Genomic DNA, 19,056 nt, shown 5'->3' on the forward strand with positions numbered 1-19,056 from the left:
TGACGGAGGCTCTGGGGACTCCGTGCCCCGCATGTCGAGGCCCCGCCGGCAAGGAGGCTGCTGCGACTCCGTCAGAAGCGGTCCCGCGGGAAGAGCCGGGGGCCTGGTCCTGCATCTCGCACCGACCCTCTCCGCGATGAGAACAAGCCCTGGACGTCCTTGGGCCTCTGGGCCCCCGTGGGCAGCCTCCGAGACGCCCTGCGACCTGGCGCCCGGCGGTGCCCCGTGGGTCAGAGGCGGGCTCGCCGTCTCCCTGGCCATCCTCGCTGGCCCTCAGACGTGCCGGGAGCGTGGATGCGGGACAGGGTCTGCCGGGACCCACAGGGTAGCAAGGTCCTGGGGTGGGGAGGACGCCTCCATGTAAAAAGCCGAGCCGAGGATGCTCCTGTGAGGGGGGCCCCCGGCCTGCCTGGGGGGTTGGGGTCCCCCCTTCAGAGGATGATAGATCAGAGGGCCTCGCGGGCAGCTCCAGGAGGCTACAGCTCGCCCTTTGCCTACCGGGAGAGGGGGGCAGGTGAGAGCAAAGTTTGAGCCACAAGAGGAAGGACTTGCCCAGAAATATCCCCGGGAGGTACCGGGTCGTGGCCCCCGCTGCCCGTCCGTGCACCTGTCCGAGGGGCCTTCCTCTGCTAATTAGCTCCCATCCCATCCGTCACCCTTGGCCCACGGGTGCTGCTCAGTCTCCCATCTAACCCAGCCAGCACCTGAGTGCTGTGCACCGACACGACACGCGCAGAGTAAGGTGGATTGGAACAGACGCACTGCTCGTGTGAGCTCAGGGTCCCGCGGCCACGTGTGTCGCATCTGCCTCGGGCTACGATGCTGCAGATCCTTTCCCCGCATTTTCCCGGCAGCAGATGTTGCCGCTTGCGGGAGGCATGAGATGGCCCTGGCCTGCCTTCTCCTCTGCCACCTGCAGGCCGCTCTTGGAGGAAGGGGGGTGGCGCACGAATTAAACAGCCGCCGCCCCAAGACAGGCTGCCCTGCCGTCGGCCCGGGGGCCAAGCAAGCTGAACCTGCGGGCTCGCATCAGGGAAGGGCCTGGGTCCCAAAGCCTGTCCGGAGGATGCCCTGTGAGCCAGCGTCAGCCTGTCGGGCGCGGACTCCCCCACCGCCCAGCTGCCTGGCCACGCGGATCACTTCTAGCTAAAGGAGGAAAAGATGCTTTTCATGCGGCCGTCCAGGGCGCCGGGGGAGAACCTACCTACTGACGCCTTAAACGTGTGATCAAGGTGTTGCTGGTAAAATACGTCAAGGAGCAGAAACAATGCGGCGGGAAGCAAGGGAGGACGCGACGCTTGGATGCCAGCGTAGACGGCGTAACTGATGTCGCCGTGCCACCTGGGACGTTTATGATATTTTTAAAATACAGTAAGAGTTGGCGAGTTTTCAGGACCGGGCTGCTGCATGGATAAAGAAAGGATCTTCTTTCTTGTCGCCGAGTCCCCGCTCTCCGCAGACACACAAAGCCCACCCCCAGAGGCCGGCGAGCAGACTTCATCTCTGTTGTCAAGGAAACCAGTCTGTTCTCAGCTCCAGAATTAGAAAGCCGGGGCCCAGCCTCAGCACCGCCTTCTGCCCACTTCTCCACAGGGCCCGCCACCTCCTCCCCACTGGGGACCCCGAGAGCATCACAGCGCCAGGAGCACCGGCCGGTGGAGCAGGGGCCCCTCGCACGGCCCGAACCAACGCAGCCGACGGGTGCACAGCCCACACGAACAAGTGCACCGGGGGAGATGAGTTCATCCGTAAAGGGAGAGAACAGTTGACGAGGGACAAGCGACTGACCCACGTGACTGGGAATGGCTTAGGGAAGTAGGATTAACCCTCCAATGCCACCCAGCACTTTTTTCTCCAAAACACCCACCCTCGCATTTCTCCAAACGGTAGAGTCAGCCCACTGGCATCTACCAAGGGCTCAAACCTGGTGCAAGGCGGGGAGTGGGGCCCAGGGGAGCCTTTCGGGGGTGAAGGGTCTGGGTAAATATTCCCCTGTTGGGGAGGGGGCACTGGAGAGTCAGAGGTAGGGAACCCCAGTATTATAACCACCAGGGAAGTGGGGTCAGAGACAGGGAAAGACCGAGGGGAGGGGAGACGATGGCTGGTACCTCCCGGGATACGCTCTGCGACACCCGAGCGCGGGCAACGGGGGCCTGAAGGGATACACGTTAGGGTCGGTCCTGCCCAGAAAACAGCCACTGTGCTTCATGCTCTGAACTCCCTGAGCCACGTTGTCAGAAGTGAGCGCCCTTTACCTTGCATCACCCTATGTGGACACGTGCTTTATCCGTCCTTATAAACCAACAGTCGGGGCAGCCCCGGTGGCCCAGCGGTGTAGCGCTGCCTGCAGCCCTGGGTGTGATCCTGGAGTCCCAGGATCGAGTCCCGCGTCGGGCTCCCTGCATGGAGCCTGCTTCTCCCTCGGCCTGTGTCTCTGCCTCTCTCTGTGTCTCTCATGAATAAATAAATAAAATCTTTAAAAAAAGGAAAAAGAAAACCCAAGAGTCCTGCAGATGCAGTCCCGACCCATCTCCCCCGGAAGGACCCCTTGCAGGTACGAGGCCTAGGCGTGGCTCTGCGGAGTGTTCGTGAACAAAGGCTTCTTCTAGACACTGGGACATCACCCACAGAAAGCGCTCACAATTTTGAAGTCAATTAGGAGAAAGAATTTTAAGATTATCGACTCTCGAGTTCAAAGAGTGGTGGTTGGGTTTTCAGCCCCTGCGGTGCTTTCTCCGACTCTCCCAATTATCGCGATTGCCTCATTACGACCGATAACACCACTGATGAGGACGAGCCTCGTCACAGGAAGCCACAGTGAGACGCGGGAGCAGGGAAATAGGGAACGAAGGGCACTCCCGGGATTAAACGCTAAGAGGGCACGGGGTGCCGGGGATGAGTAACGAAAGAGGAACTGAGTCCTTATGGGGGGGAGGGGGCCAGTCCTGGGACACGGTTCATGCAACACAAAGTTTAAAATATCCCAAATCCGGGATCCCTGGGTGGCGCCGCGGTTTGGCGCCTGCCTTTGGCCCAGGGCGCGATCCTGGAGACCCAGGATCGAATCCCACGTCGGGCTCCCGGTGCATGGAGCCTGCTTCTCCCTCTGCCTGTGTCTCTGCCTCTCTCTCTCTGTGACTATCATAAATAAATAAAAATTTAAAAAAAATAAAAAATAAAAAAATAAAATAAAATATCCCAAATCCTTCGCCTGGATTTCTCAAGCGCTGGTAAGAATAGAGTCTCCAGCAGTACTTTTAATTCTTAATTTTATTTTTTATTTGAAGTCAATTAGGCAACATAGAGATCATCACTAGTTTCAGACGCAGTTTTCCATCCTCCGTCCTTCGCCCGCAGTCCTTAAAATCTCCCTTCTCCTCCCCGATGCACGGCACTCGCCTAAGGCAGCTAGACAGGCCTTTCCCCTTCGGCTCAGCCTAGTCTACCCTTGGCCCCCTTCTTTCTCCTCACCCCCCCCCCCCCAGCTTCACCTCCATTATGCAGAAACCTCACTCAATTTGTCTTCCCTTTCTCCTGCCCTGCCCACGTCTCCCTCCAGGCCCCGTCCCTCTTCCCCCACCGTGCACCCAGGAGCCGCGGAACAGGCTTCATTAGCCCGGCCTGCCTTCCCCCTCGGGAGGGCCCCACAGGGCAAGGGAAGAAGCCGTGTACACAAACCGGAGTCGTCCTCAAGCGTCCAGGGAGCAGAACAGAAACACCGAGAACAGTCAGCTGGACGGCGATGACGTCTGCTGCATCCCCTGCAGAAGGACTGTGCCGGCACGAAGGCACAACCGAGGCTCACGGAGCAGCGCGGGGCGGGCCAGGCGGCCGGAGTCGGAGCGCTGCCCACCGCGCCGCCCTAACGCTAGTTTCTGGAGAAATACAGGGTCAGGCAACCACATTTTCATAGAAACGACACGGGCTGGCTGAGGTTTCTAGAGAAGACTCCTCACATTATGGTGAAATTTAAACTGGGCAGCCCGGGTGGCTCCATGGTTAGCGCCGCCTTCAGCCCAGGGCGTGACCCCGAGGTCCCGGGATCGAGTCCCGCGTAGGGCTCCTTGCAGGGAGCCTGCTTCTCCCCCTGCCTGGGTCTCTGCCTCTCTCTCCCTCTCTGTGTCTATCATGAATAAATAAATAAAATCTTTTAAAAAAATAAACAAACTGCTTTCTGTGCCACAGAAAACTGGTGACGGCTCCTTGACTGTGCTGACCCACAACATTCAGGTGGTTTTGCAAAATCCCCTCTGGGCCTCATGATGCAAGCATAGCAGTCCCCTGAGGTCGGTCCCCAGGTTCAGCCGAAATTTCTAAACAAAGAAGACGAGACAGAGAGCTAGGGACTGGGAGAAGCTATTTAGCCTGTTGGGAACATCTAGATTTGCTCCTGTGCCTTTCAAGAAGCTGCCCAGTTCAGAAAATCTTATTAAGATCTGTAAAGGATCTAGTTCTTTCCATACTTGATTTAAACAAACACACAAAAGTTGAATGAAATACTCAAATCATAGCAGCCTGGAGGGCGGTGGAAACACTTAGCCCAGCCGGTACGCTCCAAGGGCTCCGTCAGGGGAGGGAGGCCACCCCTGTCATCAAACGGACACTTGGGGGCTTTGTACTGTTTTGAGACGTTTAATTCATCCAAGCGATGTTCTGATTCCACCTCCCTGAGAATTCTTCTGCGGTTCAGCTTCTCACCTCCGTGTGAGGCCCAAAGACAGCAAGTTCTGGCAAACATGCCATAGATTGCCTCCCATCTTCGCCACCGCTCTTTAGAGCGGAAATTGTTATTCCCATCTTACAGACGGGAAACTGAGGCCTGTGGCATTTACGTTTCTCAGAAACACAGCTAATAAGTGGCTGAGCTGAACACTCGCCGTGGGCTCATCCGATTCCAAAGCCCAGGAAACCAAGAGGCATAGCAATTGTTTCTATAGCTGGTTTATTTAAAAAGAAAAATTAAACACTAGTCGAGAGACTTATTTATAAATGCAAACAAAAATCTGGTCATGGGTGACCAAAAGTGTTGTAAATGATGACAAATATTATAAGAAATGCCAGTTGAGGATGGTGTCTACCTAATGATCCATTTACTCACTCTCCCTCGACTTTTCATTAAAACCCCATGTTGAGTCACACATTAAATCAGATCAAGACTCACAAAGACTATTAGACTAGAGCCAGAGCAACGATGGGCGTTTATTCATCACGAGACCTAAGAGATTAGAAGGAGAGGCCCAGGTGGTGACTGACAGGCACCTTTCTTTGTCACTTGGAGGAGACCAAGCTGAGTAGATGGCGGTGACACCTTCTTCCTCCCCCACTGCCTGCCTCCCGGCTCTGTCCTCCCCAGAAACTTCAGCAACCTTCCCACCAGCACATGGAAGCGGTTCCTTGAGAGGCCAGAGCTGCTCCGCACCTCTTGTGAGCATCTCCTGCCACGTGCGGCACCTGCACCAGGACGGCAGTGCTCGTCCACAACGCGGCCAGGGGCGGGACGGACTCCAATCCCACGCTGCAGCGGGGGACTGGAAGACACAAATAAGAAGCGACGATCACAGGAGGTGTGTGGGAACCAAGCAGAATCCACCTCTGGGGGGGGGATCCCTGGGTGGCTCAGTGGTTTAGCGCTTGCCTTCGACCCAGGGCGCGATCCTGGAGACCCGGGATCGAGTCCCGCGTCGGGCTCCCTGCCTGGAGCCTGCTTCTCCCTCTGCCTGTGTCTCTGCCTCTCTCTCTCTCTCTCTCTCTCTCTCTCTCTCTATGTCTATCATGAATAAATAAAAATAAAAAATCCACCTTTAGGCTGCTTATACAAAGATATGTGTATGTCATCTAACATGATTAGAAATTATTAGCTATCAAAAAAAGAGAAATTATTAGCTATCTAGGAAAAAATAAATGTAAACAAACAACATTCATACCAAAGACAACAAGAGTCACAGTAAAAACCTCTAGACAAGGCAAAGATTGTTTTTATATTTGAAAAGAGTAATTCCCACAATGAAAATATCATATTGAAGGGCTGATGTTATGCATCAAGTAACATAGTGTTAAACTATATATATTTTGATGTATATGTATACACACATATTCGTTATAGATACATATAGGCTACATACACATACACGTATAATCAAAAGCAAATGAGAATTAGTTAGAAAATAACGGGATCAGGCAGCCCCGGTGGCACAGCGGTTTAGCGCCGCCTTCAGCCCAGGTCGTGATCCTGGAGACCCGGGATCGAGTCCCATGTCAGGCTCTGTGCATGGAGCCTGCTTCTCCCTCTGCCTGTGTCTCTGCCTCTCTCTCTCTCTTTCTCTCTCTGTGTGTCTCTATGAATAAATAAAATCTTTAAAAAAAAAAAAAAAGAAAGAAAAGAACGGGATCCAAAAAATAATGGATGACATTAATGCACTTCTCAGTTCATAACAAATTAAAAAGGTTAAAAAGTGAGGGGAGAGGGTACAAAAGCCTGAACAGGTCGATCAGTTAGGCTTAAATGTATCCCTCGACACCCACAACTCACAATACAAACTCAGGAACCAGTAGGTTTGGATGACAAGGTATATATTGAACATAAACTTATAGAAAGCAGTTTCACTGCATGCATCGAGAGCAGGGCAAAATGCCTGTTAAACAGTCCAGCAAGGCATTTCTTCATTCTAGAAGCATCATTTATCTTGAGGGAAATAGTGCGGTTTTTATGTTTTTTGTTTTGTTCTATTTTTCGGGTCTAAGAACTTTTTTGATGGGCCTCTTACAAAAGGAAAGTGAGTTCCTGCCTCCCTTGCTGTGAAATGAGAAATATATATATACTGGTCTCTGCCCCCGGTTCCTGACACAGAGCTCCTAAAACCCTTGGAATTTTCTGGATGACAGGGAGGATAGGCGTGTCTTATACAGAGTTCTTAAATCCCTTGGAGATTTCTGGATTATAGGAGCATCTTTTGTTTTAAAGAAGTGACTCTTGTTGGGCTTTAGAATGGAGGCGGGTCACCAGAAAGACCAAGGTATGATCAGGAGCCTGGAACTTTCAACCCTATCTCCCATCTTCTAGCACGGCGAGGGGGGCTGGGAACTGAGCTAATAATAATCGATCATGTCTCTGTGATGAAGCTGCATAAAAATCTCTACGATGCAGGATTTGGGGAGCCTCCAGGTTGGTGAACGAATCCACATGGGAGGAGGGTGGCCCACCCCAACTCCACAGCGACAGAGGCCCTGTGCTTGAGACCCTTCCAGACCTCACCGTCTCTACCTCTTCATCTGACTGTTCATCTGTATCCTTTATCATTTATTATATAATAAACCAGGAGACGTAAGCAATTCCCTAAATTCTGTGGGCTGTTCTCGCAAATAAGAGGGGTTGGGGAACTCCTGATTCACAATCAGAAGTGTGCAGAGACCTGGGCTTGCAAGTGGCTTCTGAAGTGAGTGTAGTCTTGTGAGGCTGAGCCCTTAACCTGTTGTATCTGATGCCAACTCCTGCTAGGTCGTGTCAGGTTTGAATTGAATTCTGGCATTATGGAATTGGTCAGTGTATAAAACAAAAACAAAAACAAAAAAAACTCACACATTTCATGTCAGAAACACTGTGGGCAAAGGAAACAAGTCCCTTTTACCTGCCAACGCCTACCAGCCTTGATGTGGGTGAAGATGGGGAACGAGGGGATCGGCAGTAACCAGGGAATCAGAAGTGGACACCAGCAGCAAATGGGGAAAGGTGGGGGGATGCAGGAGTAGGCAGGTGCCCTGGACGGGAACACGGCCGCACCAGGGGCCTACGGAAACACACAGGCGGGAATTAGCCGTGATGGGGAACGGCCGATAAATCTCAAGAGTCGTCAATGCTGAACTAAATTTCAAAGTCGTTTCCAGCCTGTTGCTGTAAATACCTTCTGTGAGCCTGATCCTTTGGTCCGCAGCCTGACAAGCACAGAGCCTGGCGCTACTGGCGCTCTGGGAGGAGGAAGGCGAGAGGACAGCGTTTGGTGAGGGCAAATGCATGACGCACAGGGAGCTCCTTGGGCAGGACGGCCACGCCTGCTCCCCGGGATCTGCGTCCTCTCCACTTCCGGGTACAGAGGAGGGTGATCCTTTCCCACCCGCGTCCGGCTCGGTACTGCCTGTGTCTTCTTGTGATCAATGAACTATGAACAGAAGCTCCTCCGGGAAGAAGCGTTTTAGAGCCCATCCCCCTGCTGCAGCCACCCGCACTTTCCAGATGGTGACAAATCCATCAGCTTAAGTCTCTAAGTAAGGGAGGCGTGGGACAGGGCCCCCCTCCGGAAAGTAGGAGACCTGCAGCAGGAGCCAGCGCGAGATCTCTCTTGGGCTCAGCCCCTGAGTCACGGAGGGGTTTGATGCTGCAGCATGGCAGGTCAGTCACAACACGGTCTGAATAAGGTCCTGGTCTGTAGTGTAGACTAAGAAGTAGACCAAGAAATGCAAGTTCCTCCACCCAAAATGTCCCAAGTAGGGGCACCTGGGAGGCTCAGGGCATGACCCTGGGTCCCGGGATTGAGTCCCGCGTCCGGCTCCTCGCAGGGAGCCTGCTTCTCCCTCTGCCTGTGTCTCTGCCTCTCTCTCTGGGTCTCTCAGGAATAAATAAATAAAACACATTCTTTTAAAATGTCTTAGGGAATCTGTGAAAGGCATGGACCTTCCTACAGTTTGTGGAATAGAGGTTTGAGCCATTTTGGTTATGTGTCAAAAGAAAGGTAAACTGTGTATCAAAAAGGGACTAGAGATCTTAGAGACATTTGGATGACACATTGATGGAACATTTATAAAAATTTACTACAAATCAGGACAGAAAGCAATCTCCAACAAACCCTAAAGATTGAGAAAGACATATCTGACCACAAAACATTAAAACTAGGCAACACATTTTTAACAACAGAAAACCGCCACTTAAAAACAAAACAAAAAACAACCACCACCTAGAAATCTTAAAACTCTCCCCTAAATAACATTTGTTCACAAAGGAAATCTAAACTGTAATCGCATATTATTTAGAAAATTACAGAAAGAACGCTATATGCCAACCATCGGTGGCTGCAGCCAGAGCCACATTTAGAAACAAAATAAGTCTTACAGCCTTTGAGGTTTTTATTAACAAGACTGAAAGCAAAATATCTAAGCACTCAACTTTAAAGGTTAGAAAGACGGGGGCTCCTGGAGGCCCAGTGGGTTCAGCATCTGTCTTTGGCTCAGGTCACGATCCCAGGGTTCAGGGTCAAGGCCCCAAACGGGCTCCCCGCCCAGCAGGGACTCTGCTTCTCCCGCTGGCCCTCCCCCTGCTGTGTGCGTGTACGCTCTCTCTCCCTCTCACTCACTTTGTCTCTCGCAAATAAATGAAATCTTAAAAAAAAAAAAAAAAAAAAAGAAAAACAGAGTAAGTTTAAGGAGAGAAGAAGGGAATGAAGATAACAATAATCAGCGAAACAACTAATCCAAGAGGTGGCTATAAATAGGTATATTCTTGGCAACTCAATAAAGAAGTGGCTAATACATGAAACTGGGAATGGGAACATACCACTTTATAGAGGGAGAATGACCATCTATGAGGACAGGAGCACAGGCAGCCCAGCCAGGGGGGCTGGGGAGGCACAAGGGGAGGAAGGACTGTGTGATGTTACTCAGCAATGACCCTGCTTTGGAAAACGGCTGCCTAATTGTGTCGAGTGTTACCATTTGATCTGGCAACTTCCAGGGAGAGCCGTATTTGCAACAAGCTCCATGCGTGAGTTACAAGAAGCACAATTCGCTACAGAGAGAACAATCCAATTCTGCTTTGCCGGTGTTGGGAGGGAGGGGACATCCTCATGAGTAGTCCATGGTGCCTCTTCACATTTCATACTGCCCTGGATCCGGATGGGTGCCTCCCCCTAGGACCGGCTCACAAAGTACCCCCAGTTACTGGAGACATAGGAGGGAGCCAAGTCCACCAGGAGAACAAGCTGACGCCAACATGCGGTACAAGAGGTGTGTCTAGGCTTCTGAGGGTGGTGACGGTCAAGGCCTTCCCTCTCCTTCGAGGCCCGGGCCAAGCCCCTCCTCCAGCCTGGGCCCCTACTTACATCTGCTTGGTGAGGGTGGGCCCTAATGTAAACTACGGACCTTGGGTGGTCGTGTGCCAGCGTAGGTGCCTCCATTATAACACACATACCATGCTCGCAGGGTGCGCACGGCGGAGGAGGCTAAGCAGGTGTGGGGGCAGGGAGTATATGGAAACCTCTGTAGCTTCTGCTCAGTTTTGCTATGAACCTAAAAATGCTCTTAAAAAAAAAATCCTTTTACAAAAATCCAAGTACCGTTTGCAGCTCTGACTAGGCAACCACCACTTATCGCCCTTCTTTGGCATTTCCTTGCTTTTCTCTCTCTCTCTTCTCTTTCTCTTCTCCTTCTCCCACTTCAGACCATCTGACGGCCCTGGAGCCAGGGGGCCAGGGTCATAATCCCAACTCCTCCCAGCTGTGGACTTGCAGGCAAATCAATCAACCAGTTTTGACATCTCTCCAATCAGCAATAAAAGGAAGGCGTTTTCAAAGTATCCTGAGAACGCTCAAGGTTCTAGAGAAATGCATCAGGCATTCTGTAAGCATCTGATTCCATCTGTTCTTCTGGAAAGACTATAATAAACCAGGCCTTTAATATCACTAATATAAATATGTCTCAGACTACCGATCCCTTGTGCCAGTTCTTCTTTTCCATAACTGCTTTTCCTTCTGCAGACTGGAGAGCTGCCTAAAACTTGTCCTGGGACAAGAAAGTTCTATTTCTGAGCTTGTGATGTTTTTGAGAGCTAACGCCTAGGCATGTCTGCTCACACGAAAATGTGCCATCAAGTGCATCACCCAAGACCATGTGCACCCGGCCCAAGGAGACGCCACGGGCAGCTCAGCTCCACCTGTGCTGGGAGCCAGCTCTTGATGCGGCAAGACTAAGTTTTGGGTAACCCCATCTAACTTTACTTATACGTAGTTTCTTTTAGGGGAAGTGGAATAGTTAAATTTAAAAAGAGAAACGGGACTGCTGGTTTGAAGACAGAGAATTTAAAAAGAAAACATGATGATGCCTGTGACCAAAGTGATTAAATTCAAGGCGAACCGCCGAGCCAGACTCAGCCGGCACCTACTGATCCTTCCACTTTTTGGCTACAGAACCGCAGTGCGTGAAACAGGAGGAAGACCAGGAAAGACAAGACAATGCAGTAGCTATTACCTGTCTTCAGCACTCACCTTTCAGGACAAGATCCATTCAAGCTCTTGATGTGCTCTGTAGCCAGCTCTGGCAAAATGAGCTTTGGGGGTGTCTGCCATAGAACATGTACCTAGTGAGCCTAAAAATGAGGTCCTTGGCTACACTCAGTATAAGACAAACATCCCAACGTGTTTTTTCAGGTTATGCAATATTGAAGTCTGACAGTGCACGTTTAACATCGCCCAGGAGGGAAGAACACATGCTCTCCTGTAAAAGCTTATTAAATCTTATGCTGTAGACCTTGTTACATATGCATCAACCGAAAAGCCTACTTCAAAAATATGGTACTGCTGTCAGCACAGTCCCCCCCGCACCTCAAGTACCCAAGACTGTGCATTTAATGACTTAAGTAAATAGGTCAAAGTCATCACCACAAAGTTACATCTTGTGATGGATTAGGTTCCAAAGTCCATTAATAAGGCCGAAATTGGTTAAAGTCAAAATTATCCCTGGACATCTCAATGGCCAGGAAAAATAGAGCAATAGAGCACGATGGTCGATGTGTCGCCCCACACAGTAATGTGCATGTGCAAGTAAGTAACATGTGCATTGTGATGTCCGACTCACAGAAGAATCCACGCAGAATGTAACCTGGTCGGCCTCTTTACGGTTTCTCTGGGAACTGGATTACTGAAATACAGGTGAGCGCGAGGAACTTCTGCTCTACAGGAAACGTTCAGAGTTTCACTGATAGAAAGGCAGGAACTTGTGGTTCTCATTATGCTGCTTCTTGGACATTATAATCCCTCCGGTAATTAAGAAGGAGAATGGATGCTCTTGGCACACTTAACACTGACACGGGAAGAGGAGAAATGTCCTCTCTTCTCAGTAAGTATGTAAAACCTCAAGCACATTTGTGAAATTTGGAAAGACTTGTCAGGTTTATTTTTAAATAAATCTGTTGGGGTTTTTTTTTAAGATTTTTTTTTTGAGATTTATCTATCTATCTATCTATCATCTATCTATTTATTTATTTATTTACAATAGACACAGAGAGAGAGAGAGAGAGAGAGAGAGAGAGGCAGAGACACAGGCAGAGGGAGAAGCAGGCTCCATGCTGGGAGCCCAATGTGGGGCTCGATCCCGGGACTCCAGGATCGTGCCCTGGGCCAAAGGCAGATGCCAAACTGCTGAGCCACCCAGGGATCCCCCTTTTTTTTTGTTTTCTTGTTTTTGTTTTTTTAAGATTTATTTGTTTGTTTGAGAGAGAGAAGGAGCGGGAGGGACAGAGGGAAAGAAAGAGAGAATCTCAAGCAGGCTCTGAGCTCAGCACAGAGCCCAACAGGGTGCTCCATCTCACGACCCTGAGATCACGACCTGGCCGAAACCGAGAGTCAGACGTGTAGCCGACTGCACCACCCAGGTGCCCCTTAAATAAACCTGGTTTTGAGAACCCAGGAGTAGAGACCTCCCAAAAGCATGGTTGTAGATCTTTTTTTTTTGGTTGTAGCTTACTTAAAGCCATCCTTGTACATGGCAAAAATACGCACAAGCTATTAAGAAGTAGGAATCCCTTTCAAATCAAGGTTTTAATGTGCCAAGCAAATTAAGACCTTGTCTTTAAACATTCCCTTCTCAGAATTCCTTGTAATATTTTGGGGCATGCATTCCAGAATATTAGTCTTCCACTGCAAAGTTTATTACCTGTTCCAAGGCAAGGTGCCGATATAAGTATTTCAAATGAAGCAAGAAATCATTCTGCGTTTTTCTGACGAGAAGCTCACTAGATACCTCTGAAACACAACAAGAATACCCCGGCTTGCCCATCTTGGTGATATTTTTAATAAATCAGCTGAACTTAATTTGGCAACGTAGGGTCACAATATCACCTGCTTACACATCATTCAGCGTTGAAAATGAAAGCATGTGTGTACTTGAAAACTCTGAGTAAACACCTGATAGAAGTAATAGCTGAAGAAAAATTTAATAGAATTGTTGGACATTTTGCAGTAATAAAAACACACTGAAAAGACTTTTCTACGAAACACTAAAGATTTAAATTGGCTGAGTGGCTTGTTCAATCAACTCCATCCAAACCGAACGCTTGGAGGAAAGAGATGAGCGCTGCGGTTAGATGTTGTCGGTGATTCAATTGAGGGAAAACAGCACATCCGGCAAACGCTGTGCAGAAGGTAGGCTGGTGAGCAAAGCCAGGCCCCATCCTAGCAAATACGGAAATCACAGTTTGGTGCAAGAAACGGGCACTGGCCAGCCACACGGAAACCACTGCACGTGTACCTGCGATCACTGCTTTTGAGGAGAGACAATCCTGCCGGGAATACCCACGCGGGGAGGATTCACCCACCAGTAAACAGGCCTGAGCCAGCCTGCGGGGGACGACACTTGGACTGATCCTCCAAGGAAGAGAAAGAGTAAACAATGAAGAAAGGAGAAGAGAAAGAACCACAGAGCCTGGGGCCAGGGCACAGCAGGACTGGGGAGGCTAGAGGCCCCTGCCCTGTCCAGACGTCCAGACAGCGTGATGAGGAGCAAGGGGCTTGGACTCGGGCGTGGGGAGGCGGTGAGAAGTGCAAGGGTTTGAGAATGTTTAGGAGACAAAAAAAAAAAAAAAGAAAAAGAAATCAAACAGGACTTGATAGTGACCTGGGTGTGCCTCTGCCTCCCTCCTTTCAAGCTTTGGATCAGTTAATGGGACTGAACCTAAGATTCCAAGGTGAACTATTAGGGGTCCCTCCCTACCCCTGCCATAGATTTGGGTTTTGTTTTGCTTCTTATTCCCACACCATTTTCCAGGCAGTGCCACCAAGTACGGAACCAGGGAGCGAGCAATTACATGCCGTGGGGAGAAGGTCCTCAGGGAATGGAAATGACGCTTCGATGTCCTGGGGTCTGGTCTCCTCCTGGGGCACAGGCCACACCCGGAGGTTAGCTCGGCACTGCTAGCATCCCAGCACAAGGCAGGGAAATGCCATGTGGTGAGGCCCCCCCCCCCCCCCACTGCCAGCCTATGGCCTCAGGACACATCCCCCTGGAGGAGCAGCTGTCTTGCTGCCTGGGAGATCGCCTGCCCCTCCCTCTTGAGAAAGCACAGCAGATGCTTTTTATATAATGTCCAATTACTCCAAGGAATGTCATCATATTTATGATTAATCAGTTGCACACACTCAGGGACATATGTGAGACGGATATTCAAGGGCAACAGAAGACCCTGCAGAGCGGAGAGAAACGAGGCCAGCATCTGTAGCCAGGAGAGAAACAATTAACCGTATACACTGCGCGAATCCCTCTCGGCGGAGACTATTGCCAAAACAAGGACTAATCTGATCTAAATTCACTGTGAGGCAAATCTGCTTTTTAAATCTATAGGTTATGCAAATAGCGGGGGAAAGTCGTAAACAATAAATACCCCTCGTCAGAACTCAAGGGGAACGAGCTCCCAAGGCAGCCCCCGGTGGATCGGATTCTGGCGCCGGCAAGGATTCTTTCAGGAAGGAATCGAATCAAACGGGAGCCCCCTAACTTGCTTTGTAAGGCCAAGCTCCAAGGTCAGTGTGACGTCCGGCCCCCGTGGCCCCTGTCGCAGGCGGCGTGACTGTCCCACTCTCCGTGGGGGGAGTCCCTGGGGCTCTCTTCCGCTCCAGGGCCCAGCACACAGCCCCGCCCGCTTCCCACCCGGGCCTTAGAGGAGCTGTGGGGCGGGTGCCCACGCCAGGGTCCCGGGGGGTGCTGACTGTGCCGTGGCTCCTCTCATGCCCACCGGGACCCTCACGAAGTCGGTCCCCCCGGGGTGAGCAAACGGAGCAGCAGAGGTAAAAGGGTGTGTCCTCAGTCACACAGCACCTAAGGGAGGACAAGCAGGTCTCCAATTCTTCTACCCCACAGACTGGGGCGGGGGAAAACCACTGGCCTGGGAGTCCAATACTTGGGGTCAAGGCCTTATGCGGTGTCCCCTTGCTGTGTCGTCCTAGGATGTTCACCGAGCTCCCCAGCCGGCAGATTTCCCTGCAAGCCCAGAGTTCAGTCTCCTCCACTCTCCCCTCTAAGACAGCGACTGTCCCCTTCGCAGCTGCGCTTCCCACCACCGAACACAACCTGTAGCTACGGGATTAGCATCTGACCCAAAAGCTTTTGCTGAGACAAATGTTTTTGGATGGATTTATGGGGATGTGTCCTTCCCCATCCCACAGCTTTTGGCCGAAGTGCGGGGAGACAGCAACGGTTTAGCAAGGAGGCCCTACTTGCAAGGTGGCAGCTGTCTCCCACGCGGCATCACGGCCAGTCTCCGACCTCTGGTGAAGCCCTAGACTGTTAGAGGAGCGAGAACTTCACCTGGCACCAGTCGGACTGATACGTCAACATTAAGCTCAACAGGCAGAGACCCAGAGGCATGGACAATAGAGAGCACAGAGCATTCAAGAGCCACATCTTGGTGCCCAACACTGGCTACGGGAGCCACAAGAAAACACATCACATGCTGCCCCGTGGTTTCCAGAAGTTCCTAGTCCACAATGTCAAGGAGCTTGAAGCCCTGCTGATGCGCAATGAATGTGAGCAGAGACTGCTCACAGTGTCTCCTCCAAGAACCACGAAGTCGTGGTGGAAAGAGCAGCCGAGCTGGCCCTGAGGGTCACCAACCGCAACGCCAGGCTGCACAGCAGAGAAGATGAAGAGACAGCGTACGCGCATATCATATTTGTGTTAATAAGACCATAAAATTCCCAAACAAACAAAAAAAAAAGGTTTAGCAAAGGGTTCCTGCACCCCAGAACGCAGAGTCCAGCAATGGAGTCAGACAAGGAGCCACGTCTTGGGGTATAATCCAGAGCTGCAGGGCAGGTGCGCACCCAGCGCGCCCCAGCAGTCACCCGGGCGGGAGAAACTCATCCTGGCTTCTGCTACATTGCCCCCTCTTAGAACCTTCTAGACCCCTTGCGTACTCCAGGGACAAGATCCATGGGTCAGTGGCTTGGGAACCACTTACAATTTTTAGTGACCTTTCTGAGACATTATTCTGTGATAAATCATTTCCTTTGCACTTGGGGGCGGGGGTCGGGGTTACAAATTGAAAAAATTTTTCTCTGACGAGCATGTCAACTACCAAAATAGTACAAGGGCACTCGTGCCTTTGGATAGGAGGCCCGTGTAACTTGTGGGTCTTCTGGAATGCATAATAATGGCATAAAGTTTAATCGTTTTTGAGAAATTGTGACATGTTTTTGCTGAAAGGAAAAACAGGTGTTTTGACATCCCGGAGCGGTTGGGTTGCCTGCACCCAGAATGAGGGAAAGAGCTTGTGTACGAACGAGGAAGTGGAGACTGGCCCAGTGTCCGTGGCTGTTGTCCCCAAGGCATTAGGCCCCACTTGCGGAGAACATTTCTGCTCTCTCAGGTTTGATGACCTGGTTGCCTCACCCTGTGGCGCTTTCCTCCTCCTCACCGCTCTCCAAAGGCAAGATTAGAAACACCACATATCCGGACGGAGATCAAAAGGAGATCTTTTACGGAATCCGTCGAATGTCTCTGTACCTTTCTCTTTGACGCTACCACCGCGCGGCGCCGCCTCCTTTCTCCTGGCCTCTGCTCTCTGTGACCACACGACGTGACGGCAGGGGAAACCAAAAAGAGCAGCAGACCCTTTCAGCTCCTCCTGCAATGTGCTTCACGTTGCAGGTCCCACCTGGGGATGGAGGCTTGCACGTTGGAGCCCCTGGTGATTAGATAAGTGACCACAACAGTGATCATTGAGGACCCTGGCATTTATCAAGTCTCCTAAGTCACAAGGTGACCTCGGTGGTCTCTGAGAAGGTGGCAGTTTGTCTTTCCGCTGCTTTAAACATTGGCCGGAAGAAGCGGCAATGCTTCCATAATGCACTCCAAATGTATTACTCCAAACATGGCAGCTATATATTTAAGGGATTTGGAGTCAGGGAAGCTCCAAATTCCATTAGAGCACATTAAAGAAGATGAAATTAGCTTAGGAATGCAAGCACACATCAAGCCATTAAATAATTTAAAAAGCACTTAGGGTAGCATGGAGCCATTCAAGCATGGGCACTTCAAACTTCTTGAGTGAACTGAGCTAAATGTTTGGGCGGGGCGCCCGGGTGGCCCAGTGGTCGGCTAAACACCTGCCTTCAGCTCCGGTCACGGGCTCAGGGTCCTGGGGTGGAGCCCGCATCGGGCTCTCTGCTCAGCAGGGGAGCCTGCTTCTCCCTCTCCCTCTGCCCCTGCTCGTGTGCTTTCATTTACTGTCTCTCAAATAAATAAAATCTTTAAAAAGGTGTTTGGTAGGATTACACTTGGAGGCTGGTGAGAAAAACCTGGCACTCTAAAGGAAACACTCTCTTGCGGAGCACGACGTGGACACATCTTTCACAGGGTGATCTCTCGGTCACTAATGCCCTGGGAAGTTATGTGTGGCCATCCCTTTCTTCCTTCCTAACTGAACCTCAATTTTGTCCAATGTCCCCAACAAAAACCCTGCGCTCGTTAGGCTTCCCTGAAGCTGGCAGCAACTCTAGGATACAGTCCTCGTCGATCATGTGCAAACAGAAATCTGTTGGGAATTTCTGGGAAAGCTGGATTTCCTAACAGAAATGCTACCCCGTCTCCATCACTCCTTCCTCCTCCTCCTCTCTGGCTGGAAGGTAGTTGGAAGATTGGAAATGGAGTTTCTGGTTTGCAAACTTTCAGGAGAAAGAATACCACCTGCTGAGCATGACACAGCAGAGAGCTAGAAGGAGCCTGATACGTGGGGGCCACAGTGGGCCACCGGGTCAGCCCAGACTCTGACCTCTGGACTTTCTTTTTTATTTTATTTTATTTTTCATTTTTTAAAATAAATTTATTTTTTATTGGTGTTCAATTTGCCAACATGTAGAATAACACCCAGTGCTCATCCCATCAAGTGCCCCCCTCAGTGCCCGTCACCTCTGAACTTCCTAAGTGAGGAAAATAAATCCCTATTGGGCTAAGGTACTGTGGTCGGGTTTCTGTCTCATGAAGTGGAGGCGACCCTTAGTCAATATAGAGCCAGAGACAACAGTGCTCTCTATCCAATAAACTCTGGAATTGGTAGGATAAACACAGGTCCTCCTAAGGACTTCCTCAGCCCTTTATATCCCAGAGTCTCCAAGATGCTTCGAGAGGAGGGAGGAATACGGTGTCTCCCAAATTCTCTTGACCATCAAGACTTTTATGTTTCATGTTACATTTCTTGAGGATATTGTCCTACCAGACACAGTTCGGAAAGTAATGTTTCAGGTACTCTCTCTCTCTGTCTCTCTCTCTCTCTCTGGACTAAGAACACACGTGCCTCTCCGCAGCATACAAATAGACGTTCTTAGCAAAAGATGAAACATAAAAGCACCGTGACTCTGCATACTGGATTGAACGGTATCTCCCCAAAATTCATGTCTAACTGGAACCTGTGAATGTGACCTTCTTTAGAAATAGGGTGTTTGTAGAAAATTAAGAAGTCATAGTGGAATAGGATGGGCCCCAATTCCACTGGTGGGGGCTCCTCATAAGGAGAAGGAGCTTTAGATATAAAGAGACGCAGAGGAGAAGCCCATGCGACGACGGACGCAGCCACTGGACTGATGCGGCTACAAGCCAAGGACTCCGAGGATGCTGGTAACCCGAAGGCAGGACCAGGCAAGGAGGGGTTGTTCCCTTAGAGCCTCCGGAGGAGCGTGGCCCTACCAACACCTTGATTCCGGACATCTACCCTCCAGAACTATGGAGAAATAAATCTCCTGTTGCAAGCCATCCAGTCGGTCGTATTTTATTAAGGCAGCCCTAGGGACCCAACGTACTTCGGGACAT

General features: G+C 50.7%; 1 protein-coding gene and 1 pseudogene across 3 annotated transcripts in view; one reads left to right on the forward strand and one right to left on the reverse strand.

Moving 5' to 3' along the window:
• ADD2 (adducin 2) overlaps positions 1-19,056 on the reverse strand; it is an 89,584-nt gene that overhangs the window by 53,321 nt on the left and 17,207 nt on the right. The window contains exon 1 of one of the 3 annotated variants that reach the window (XM_026017827.2): positions 1,205-1,720. The exons of the other annotated variants lie outside the window; for them this stretch is intronic. The gene's annotated coding sequence lies outside the window, so the exon portion shown is untranslated. Of the gene's footprint in view, positions 1-1,204; positions 1,721-19,056 lie in introns of those variants that run through there. 3 annotated transcript variants of the gene reach the window in all.
• LOC140597506 (large ribosomal subunit protein eL32-like) lies at positions 9,977-15,942 on the forward strand (annotated as a pseudogene).

Source organism: Vulpes vulpes, unplaced genomic scaffold, assembly GCF_048418805.1.
Source record: "Vulpes vulpes isolate BD-2025 unplaced genomic scaffold, VulVul3 u000000657, whole genome shotgun sequence".
In the NCBI taxonomy this organism is placed as follows: Eukaryota; Metazoa; Chordata; class Mammalia; order Carnivora; family Canidae; genus Vulpes; species Vulpes vulpes.